Below are 11,356 nucleotides of genomic sequence, written 5' to 3'. Positions count from 1 at the left end.
TAGCCACCTGCCGTTTCCATGTTTTTGGGGCTTCTGCTTTGGACCATATCGTGTTGTACACCTCAGTGAGTAAGCTCTTTCTTTGGTTAGGTAGGTTGCAAGTACATAATGCTGCAGGTCTCGTATGTATTTAGTTGACAGTTTTACTAAATCACAGATTTAATAGTTTGAAATAAAAACACTGAAAGGTGTCATCATTGGGAAACAAGTTTATTCACGTTTTTACAACAGATCAAAGTACAGAGATCAAAGTAAATTGATGAGATCGGTGAACTCTACTGGAAGATATTACATAGTAATAACACCTGATATGTACGCCCTGTACAGCCTGCTCATATTGGCCGCTGACTGACTGTGGCTTGGAGATACACTGAGATGACAGGAAGAAGACATCAGCTTACATGGAGATAAACTAGACACACATCATAACCCCGAGCACAAATAGTGTCTGGGTACATCAGAATACTGACCTAAAGTTACTTTGAACAAGATTGTTACCAAAAGCATTAAATAAATGTAGGTAGGGACTATATGGGGATAATCTTAACATATCTGAATAGCATACAAATCTTATAAATTATGACACACGCGAAATTGAATTGGGGATTATCAACTAAAAACTGTTTGTTTAAATTTCTTATAAACTAGCGACTATATTCATACTTTTAAACAGTTCTAAATGGGATGACGTGGACAAAACAGGGCTTTACAGGGACGTGTGAAGAGGTTGGTCAAATGACCTTTCCAGCTGATGCCTCCCTTTATCATTCAGGTGTTTGTTGTTTTACGCCGCACTCAACAATATCTCAGCTATATGACGGCAGTCTGTAAATAATCGAGTCTGGACTAGACAATCCAGTGATTGACATGGGCATCGATTCACGCAATTTGCATCATCGTATCCCAATTGCGTGGATCGATGCCCATGTCAATCACTGGATTGTCTGGTCCAGACCCGACTATTTACAGACCGCCGTCAAGTAGCTGGAATATTGCTGAGTGCGGCGTTACACAACAAACGACCCAGTGCACCATGTCCAATGCCTGGTGATGTTGTTCGCATGGAGTTCCACCCTCTGTTCTGCTGAATCCCTGATGCGTGGAATAATGTCACAACACATTATAACCGCATCATGGTTCATCGATTATAAGTATTTAATAAGTGTTATATATTCTCTCTGAAATCGGTGTGCATTAAAAGCAAGAAATGTCATTTGTCCCTACATGTAAATATAATGGTGATAAGTCTTTTCAGTTAAATTGCTTATTCGTGGTCATGTACCTACTATAGTTTCTATTTTAATTTACTCCATAAGAGAATCACGTTTAGTTCCCCATTAATTGTATAATTTTAAGTGGAGTTAGGACGGAAGGTAGACACGTGATCGTCGCCTTCCATTGTGCAACAGACACTTTGTCTGCACGTGACCTAGGACTTATGCCACACTCCATGGCCACTTAGAGGAACGATAGAGTAAATTAGTTGTAATCAAATTATAGATATTATAGGCCGTTTTTCAACGATTTTATACAATTAATTTAGAAGAGATGGAAAGGCACTTTCTGCGACAAGTGTAGATGGAGATCTTAACAGGTCTCAAAAAGAAACAAAAGTGACATCCCACGGTTTAGGATCATTCCGTTCCTGTTTTCCGCCCCAAAGGATTTGTCTGAACTCTCGGAGCGGAGCCTTTTGTTCCATCTGCTGTCACGCACATACCACTTCACAGTACACATTGTAACGGCTCATGATGTCAATCACTGGATTGTCTGGTCCAGACTCGGTTATTTACAGACATCCGTCATACAGCTGGAATATTGCTGAGTGCGGCGTTACACAACAAACGACCCAGTGCACCATGTCCAATGCCTGGTGATGTTATTCGCATGGAGTTCCACCCTCTGTTCTGCTGAAATCCCTGATGCGTGGAATAATGTCACAACACATAACGGCATCATGGTTCATCGATTATAAGTATTTAATAAGTGTTAAATATTCTCTCTGAAATCGGTGTGCATTAAAAGCAAGAAATGTCATTTGTCCCTACATGTAAATATAATGGTGATAAGTCTTTTCAGTTAAATTGCTTATTGTTTTTTGCATCCGCTTCAGGTTAGGTCCTTGTTTGCTTATTACTAGGCAGTTTAGGATTGTGCCCCCACTCCCCTGCATCGTCTCCAAGTACCATTCTTTGACCTGAAATATAAAAAAAACACATAAGCACGGAACGCCGGTCACTTATAAAATCATAACGAGGGATGTTGCTAAAAATATGGAACGCATGATTAACATTCAAGCGCCAGACCCTTGTGTTGAATAAAACATTACTGGAAGTTTATACCATGCCATTGATTATCACTGGTTACCTCACCTTGCATCCATTGTGGTCCCACCTCTTCTTGACGGGGAGGTGTTTGTATCTGGCTTGGAACTGGAGGATTAAAAAGGCAATATACCAAGCTTTGAAAACACGTCTCCTAACTTGTGTATCAATAAAACAAACGAGAAATTGCTAAACAGATTGGGGAAATTTGTTTCTAAAACAAACAATATGTACTTAAAGTAAAATGTGCGGACATGATGTCAATCACTGGATTGTCTGGTCCAGACCGTCGTTTTGCTGGAATATTGCTGAGTGCGGCGTTAAACAAACAAACCCTGCCTTTGCCAGCTGGAACTGTTGTTGCCGCCACTGTGGCTTGAGGAAATCTACATGTGTTCATAGCCTAATATTATACACATCAGTTGACTACATGGTACCGATACATACATCTGTAAGTAAGTTGCATCAAAATAACACTGGGTTGGTTGGTCGGTTTTACGCCGCACTCGGCAATATTCCAGCTATATGACGGCGGTCTAAATAAAATCGAGTCTGAACCAGACAATCCAGTGATTGATATCATGAGCATGGTATACGACGACATGTATCAACCACGTCAGCGAGCCTGATCACCTGATCCCGTTAGTCGCCTCTTTCTAAGAACCTATTAATGGAATTAATGTTTTAGGTAGATTTGATAAACTTGTATATTTACCCGAGTCCTTAGAGATTAAGTTCCTTGTGTCCTTTTTAGGAATCACTGAAATGTTTCATTATATGTATTAGTACACAAATGAGTCTTCGATCGATCGTATATCTGTGTTTAAACACTGCTAGCACAATAAAATGTATGTGTATATATAAAACACAATGACCTATTGTCTTGTGGTCTACACATGCCCATCGCAGTTTACATATTTACCGGGCTATTGAGTAACGTTAGAAACAAACAGTCATGACATTTTATTTTTACTCACTCTGCAATCAGAGTCCAGTTCGTCCTGCTCAGCCGCTGGCACATGTATGACTGTAATAGATGATAGTGTCATGGCAGCAGTTTCACAATGTCACAGTAATGGAATCCTAGAAGACAGTGTGGCTTTGTCGTCCTTAAAAAAAGATTCATATGGTCAGGTGGACACACATATATTAAACGTTTAAAACATAAGGTTAATTTAGTCTATTTCAGGGATTAACGATATTACAGATTCAGTCGATCAAATGACAGTGGACGTTGTTACTACGTGTACATATGCACATCCTACGGTATACATACCAATATAATGTTATTATTAACAAAGGACAATTTTGGTCCATTTCAGGATTGAGAGCCACTTCACGTTCAGCCAACCAATCAAATTATTGATTCAATACAAATGAGTACATGCTTGCTTCGTTTTGTAAAAGTGCGACAAGCGAAGTTCTATCAAAATCAAGACCCCCACAGCAGCCCTCAACCCAGGGCAGATGCTAGTAAGTCAGGATAACATGACAAGCAAGAAAGTTTCACACTAATACTTTTGGAGTATATTTCAATGATGTTATCAGTATGGCAAAATAATGATCTATAGAAGTACATGTGATAGTGGGAAGACTGAGAAGGTTTCACTACATTTCTAAAATATTATATTTGGTGGGTGAGGGGGGCAGATACCCAGGACCTCCACGCGGCGGGGGCCAGACACCCATGCAGGGCCTCCACGCGGCGGGGGCCAGACACCCATGCAGGACCTCCACGCGGCGGGGGCCAGACACCCAGGACCTCCACGCGGCGGTGGCCATACACCCATGCAGAGCCTCCACGCGGCGGGGGCCAGACACCCATGCAGGACCTCCACGCGGCGGGGGCCAGACACCCATGCAGGGCCTCTACGCGGCGGGGGCCAGACACCCATGCAGGGCTTCTACGCGGCGGGGGCCAGACACCCATGCAGGGCCTCCACGCGGCGGGGGCCAGACACCCATGCAGGGCCTCCACGCGGCCTGGAAACTATCCCATTCATCTTTGAAAAGCTGACACCATAACATCTGAATGGGATGGGCTAACTGAGAATGAATCAGTTTCTTGCAAGGCTATACTAACAGAAAAAATTGTAACGGGAATTCATAACAATATTCAGAAAAAATGTTTACTTCTGTGTTGTATTTAGTGGTGCAGGCGAAAAAGGCACCTCTGTTTTTAATAACGCAAAGAACGATTTATGTAGTATATGGAGACCATACAAGCGAAGTTGTCTAGCAACAATACTGCCAGTTTCCCTGTGACAAGTCTGGCGACTGATGTACGACACCCATTGTCTAAAGAACATTGACATTGAAGAAGAGAAAAGAAAGGTCTTAACCTTAGCCTAGCTAGGGTTAGGCTGGGTGCTCCGGGGCACCTAGACAACAGCCACTAACAGTATGTGCTGACCTGGCACATAGTGTCTTTTGTATGTATATATCTACATGTATAAAGTAAAACTGTATATACCGCAAGCCATCGTCACCAAGTTGTCACTTCCTACAGGAACCATACGTCGGCCCCTTGCATATAGCTAGGCTAAGGGTAAGACCTTTCTTTTCTCTTCTTAAATTTCTCTGAGCCAAGGCTTATATGCCACCTGACATTTAGTGAGTAATAAATATAAATGTAAATCATGATCATCAGTGACATACTTGCACATTTCGTTCAGGATGGCAGACGGTCGATGTACACAAACATGGGGATAAGCATCTTATAAATAACAGCAATTAAGTGTTTCAAGGCATATAGATGTCATGGCTCCAGGGTAATGAGCCTTTGCAATTAAATGTTCTTCAGACAATGGATGTCGTAAATCAGTCGCCATGACAGTGCACTTGAAGCAGCCCATGATCCTGGCAACGTGCTCCTGCGTCGCTCCCATTTGCAACATACCGATGGCGCTCTCCCTCTGCTCTGCGGTTAGTCGAGGCGTGTTCGTTGTTTTAAACGGTTTCATGTGATCAGAGATTACAATCCTGCTCATGTTTTATACCAGAATTTCATACGGGTAACTTTGTGCACATTTTGCATTTTATATTGATTAAATTCACTTTTCTCGCAAAATCACGCGAAGCACGTGCACATATTCTCAGGGAATAGGTAAGCTGCATTCAAGCTATGTGTTCCCAACTGTGTTCGTGCTGATTGACAAATGTGTTAAAAACTGACGACCATTATGTATTTGGTGGCGTTTTTCTTGCCCCTCGGTTTATATACAGTTCTTCATAATTGTCATCTTCATCACGTGTTTACAATATCGGCCCATGTGCCACCGAACATTGTGATAGTAGCTGACCCTGGGAGAGGTCTCCATTCTTGTATCGCCGACGTACGTCACAGATCTCATCCTGACGAGACGTGGAGGGTTATCTCACATACGCCCGGAGTCGTCCTCCTGAATCGGCCCTGATTGAAGAGGCAACAGACTGGCCTCTCTGGAGAGCTTCGGGATCAGTCTGTAGATCACCAGGGTCCCATGGTATTCATACGTCGGTGCCAACCTGTAACGAAAGAAAACAGCAATTTTTATGTGTAATAAAACATGTTTATTGTTAATTTTAGTTAATTGTTATTGTGTGTATTTGTATTTGTTCTGTTGGTATTATTATCTGTACAAAGTTGTTCGTCCTGACAGCAATGTTGAACACAGACCAGGGTCAGGGAGAGAAGGTGGGATGAGCGATCCACTGGGCGAGGAAGTAGTTGGTCAATTCACGAAGTCTTCCATGGGCCGGGGCACGGTCCGTTATCCTCAGGAACATCCTCGTGATGTCGGCTGCTGGCAGGAAGGGAGTTGCCTTGATCTTCCTATAACCTTCTGGATGCCATCGTCCTCCATGTAAGGGGGCGGTCGGGTAGCCTAGTGGTTAAAGCGTTCGCTCGTCACGCCAAAGACCCGGGTTCGATTCCCGACATGGGTACAATGTGTGAAGTCCATTTCTGGTGTCCCCCCGTCGTGATATTGCTGGAATATTGCTAAAAGCGGCGTAAAACTATACTCTCACTCACTCACTCATCCATGTAGGCCACCTAAAAGTAAACAAGTATTTTTTCCTATTATATTTATGTAACATGTATATGACATTGCTATTTATTTCACACTTACTAAACTAAATATGAAATATATAGTATACCTGTAGTCCAATTTCCGGAAATTTCCGCCAGACTGCTTGAGTTCGGTGGACCAGACATCCACGGATGCGGGCATCTAGGCGTGTTTTACCTATTGCCTTCCATGCAGTCTGTTCCAAGTCCAGGGTGAAGGTCTTCACGTGTGTCAAGACCTTGACCTTGCCATTATGACAAACAGAAGAGGCATCAACTTGATAATACTGCCGGCACGGACAAAAGCTTGAATGGTCAGCAGTTGATGAAACGGCCGTTTGACAATTTTAAACGTTCCGTCCATAACCCACCGACCACTCAGTTCTGTAATTGCCGGTCAGTAGCACGCATGATGTGCCTCTCGTCTTTGTTAACGATGTCACAACGGACGAAGCCTTCAGGTAAGAAATCCTCGGCAATCTGAAAATATTTGCGTCCCTTGGACACGCCAGAAACCTATGATTGTGGGTTCGAATCCCGGTTCGCCCCGATTATGTTTCTAGGTGTGTCGGCTCCATAACCGTGCTCGTGGGTTTCACCGAAGTGGTAAACGTCTGAGACCTGAATCACTTCGGGCTTTCCTCCCACATTAAGCTCACGCGCCGCGATTTAACTGGAATACTGTCAAAAGCGGCGTTAAGCCCAATCAACTCACTCACTGAATTAGTATAACCCATATTTAGCCGGCATTAAGACGTCCAAAGCCTGCGGGGGCGGGCGGGTAGCCTAGTGGTTAAAGCGTTCGCTCGTCACGCAGAAGACCCGGGTTCGATTCCCGACATGGGTACAATGTGTGAAGCCCTTTTCTGGTGTCCCCCGCCGTGATATTACTGGAATATTGATAAAGCGGCGTAAAACCATACTCACTCACTCACTCACTCACTCCAAAGCCTGCGAGGTGGTGCTTGATACCATATGTATAAAGAAATAAAGCGAGTTACAAGCTCAGCTCAGTCTATAGTCATACCTGTAGTCCAATTTCCGGAAATTTCCGCCAGACTGCTTGAGTTCGGTGGACCAGACATCCACGGATGCGGGCATCTAGGCGTGTTTTACCTATTGCCTTCCATGCAACCCACGAGCACGGGTATGGTGCTGAAAAACCTAGAAACATAATCGGGATTCGAACCCACAATCATAGGTTTCTGGCGTGCCCAAGGGACGCAACTCTGCACAGCGAATCGCTGCGCCTTAGACGACTGGGCCACCCGTGCCCCCCACAATGTATGTAATATCTATTGATTGGTACTAGATATATATCATTTTCTCTGAGTATTTTGCTGTTTCATAAGTGATAATTGCAATACAAACTAGTACAACTGTACGGACATGTGTAGGAACTTAGATTTGGAAACCCCCGAGCATATTAAACCATCCCTTTTTTTTCTGCAACAGTTTGTGATAATCTGTGATAGAGTGATTATGTGCAAAATTAAATTGGTTCAATGAAGACTGGGGTAGAAATGAATCTGAAACCACGTGACCCCTACGATGTTTAAAATGTTAAGTTGTGCTTACAAAACACAAATTATTGATTTTCCGAGATAACATACCAAAGAAGCCCAACAGCAGACAAGTTAAAACAGATTCGATTTTAAAGAATAAAGCAATGCAGAAGTTTTCTTGGAGTGCGAACTAATGCGCCAGTCCAGTTCATGTTTTTTTTATTTATATAGACCCATTCCAAACGTTTTGTAAGTGATCGATATTTTAGCTACTTGTGAAAAATTGAGTGAGCAGAATGGGCTATTTTTTCTCCAACATTTGTTTCTGAGTGATTGATATTTATTAAAAGGAATCGATATACCAATGACATATGTTACATATGAATTATATGGGGTTTTTAAGCGATGTATTCTATTTATGTTTGAACTATTCATTTATGAATGTTAAAAATGCAGAGTTACGTGCTCAACTCCATAACACTGATCTGTTTCTATTGTTTTCTTTGCCGTTTTCGCCAGTGCGTGGAGCTGTATTGACGTCGAGTCCCACTTCAGTGACGATCAGGAAACTAATTAACCTCGTTACATAGGTTACTGTGGCACACATTGCCGATTCATCTTTCAAATATACTCAACAACAAAAGTTCCTGTGACATCAATATTTTAGTGTATTTGTGGTTTTTAATATTGTAGTACATGTATGGAATCAAGTCACAAAAACGCAACTGCTACAGAAAAGCATGCATTCCATGCAAAAGTTGACTTTTATGCAAGCCCCATGCATTTCACTGCCCAAGAATGGGTATAAAACATGTGGGTTAACGGGATTCCATATGCATTGTTTAGCATCGTGCTGACAACAACCACTCAGAAAAACAACAAAATTTCGCAATTATTCAACATTACAAAATGCTACGCCTGTCCGAAAATGAGCGTCTGCGAGCCATTGGTATGCTTGAAGCAGGATCGAGTCAACGTGATGTTGCAAGACAATTTAACGTCCACAGAAACACCATTTGGTGTTTATGGCAACGTTGGCAACAGACGAGTGGCAGGCAACGCGTAACCAATAATCGGAGGACAAGTTCTATTCACTGACGAGTCTCGTTTTCACCTGAGCCACAGCGATGGACGGGTTCGAGTGTACCGACGTCGAGGTGAACGTTACGTCAATCATTGTGATTTGTAAATTGACGTTTTGGCATGTTTTTTTTATGAAATCACGCATTTTCTGAAGTCAGTATGGCAAATTAAACCATCTTAACACTTACATGAGTCTTTATTCTGTTGCAAACTGAAATTGTTTCAGATTTGGTAAAAAACATAACTTTGCATTAAATCTTATTCAGTGTCACAGGAACTTTTGTTGTTCAGTATACAAACAGTTAGTCACGTGCAGTAGAACCACACTGTGCCACACGTTACCTGCAACTATAACGGGATCTGAATGAATGGCACCACGTGATTCCTTTGTCAACGTTGATTATCATATTGATGTGATGGTAGACGTACAATGTACTTACATCACAGCTGGTCACCTGGTGTCCCGACAGGTAAGTATGCTCACCGGCAAAATAAACGCGAAACATATAAAGAAGTATGTACGTTAAGAACAGATGTTTCCTATGTGTACCACTCAATGACAAAAATAACCATCCGTCAAGTGTCACCACAGTGTGACTTTCCACTTATCACGATATGCTGCACGTGATTTCCAATCTTTACATGCTAATCCAACACGAGACAAATGGTGCATCTCGAGTCATGATCTATGACGTCACAGGTGATGCGTTCATGAGCATCTGTTCTGTACCAGTTTGTTCGTGTGTGCATTGTTGAACTGTCCTTCGTTGACAGTTTTATATAAATGTATCTATAATATAAATGCATAACTTGTTCAAGTCACGATATGGCTGAAATATTGCCGATGTGACTTTAAATTAACTCACTCACTCACTCGTTTGTGCATCGAACCAATCTGACATCTCTTGAATGCGTAATTCTGTATTTATTAACCAACGTGTATGGTATTCGCGTTTCTTTTATCGGTGAGTATGTATCACTCTGTAGAATCTATATATTGATGTTTTAACTTCCAAGCTTTGCGGACAACTTGAACAGCTCATTGAATTTCTCTGTGTGTGAATAATATGCCCCAGTGCCGGCTCCCGTATTTCAAATTAAAAACTTAATAGGCCAAGCTAACCTGTTCATAGTCGCATCATACCTCCACATACTCACCGAACAAGGATTCCAGTAGATGAACTTGATGAAAACCGAAACTTTATTCCTTAAAAATATATGATTTCACTTTTTGGCCTTTGACATCGACAACGCTACGGCCCCCCGGGATTGAACATCACCGACACTGGAAGTCTGGTCTTTCACTTCTGAAATATGATGTCTTCATGGAGGATGCACGGATTGCTCCCAGTGCCTGTGTACAGAGCGCTGAGGTTGTTTTATAGAACGTCACCCAGTTGTCTACGTTCACGCATATCACTGTGTGCAGTTACGTCCATTGAGAGTGCCAGGATCTTGGTTTGTAGGCACAAGAGAGGTGAACGCTTGACACGCATGACTTCCACAAACTGAAACACAGTGATACAGACACTGTTATGCCGGCTTTATGTTTTTATTCGCGTTTATAGGGATGTCATGTGTCAGGACACCAAGTTACTTACATGAAAGGTTCTGAGTCATCCATCAGGAAGATGGGTCCCCTACAACTCCCACGGGACAACATCAACAGCAGGTGCATGTTGCAACGTTGATGACGTCAGTCACCAAGTATAGGGTTTGTAGCCTCGCTGTGAGATCAACAGTCCACAGTGTCGTTAAAAACCCTTTACTGCGATTATACTTCCTGTTAACAAAAAAACGAATTGCGGTCTATATACGGAATGTGATGTAGCATATATTTGCGGGGGCGGGGGCTGGGGGTAGGGTGGGGGGTGGAGGGTATACTGAATATGATCTGAATATTTCCACCTTCCACCCCGAATACATAACCAAGTTTAGATCCTTCACTTTACACTGTACGCATCTCCAGGGCCTGTCATTCGTTTTTCGTACTCTTCAAATATTCACACACTTTTGACATCCCATCTCTGGTAGCTATACTCGTTCTCTGAAGACGTTTTAATACACAGAATGATAGGAGCGTTTGTGACGAGTCGGGTCAACAAGACATACAGACGCCATGAGCAGACTCGGCATCTCTCAAGGTTGTAGGCCGAGCTAATTGTTTCACCAGCTGATAAGGAGGTGTGAGATTTCATGGATAACAAAGGGCGTGGTCTAATCTCAAGAGCGCGGAGTAAAGCCTAGGGGGACGACGACCCCACCCCCGGGCTGTACTATGTTGTGGGTTACAGATAGCAGCACAGCCTAGGGTTAGATATCTCTGTACTCACGGCAGCATTGCCGATGTGTCTGAGGTCGTGTTATGATTTCGTAGACTCAATACGTAATTA

At 42.7% G+C, this 11,356-nt stretch overlaps 1 pseudogene; it reads right to left on the bottom strand.

Moving 5' to 3' along the window:
* Window positions 1-5,579: 5,579 nt before the first annotated feature.
* LOC139447485 (uncharacterized) lies at window positions 5,580-6,786 on the bottom strand (annotated as a pseudogene).
* Between the last annotated feature and the right edge of the window lie 4,570 nt (window positions 6,787-11,356).

Source organism: Haliotis cracherodii, unplaced genomic scaffold (assembly GCF_022045235.1).
Source record: "Haliotis cracherodii isolate W230 unplaced genomic scaffold, xgHalCrac1.p SCAF_7, whole genome shotgun sequence".
NCBI lineage: Eukaryota > Metazoa > Mollusca > Gastropoda > Lepetellida > Haliotidae > Haliotis > Haliotis cracherodii.
Note: the sequence above shows the minus strand (reverse complement) of the source record. Positions and strands in the feature narration are given on the sequence as shown.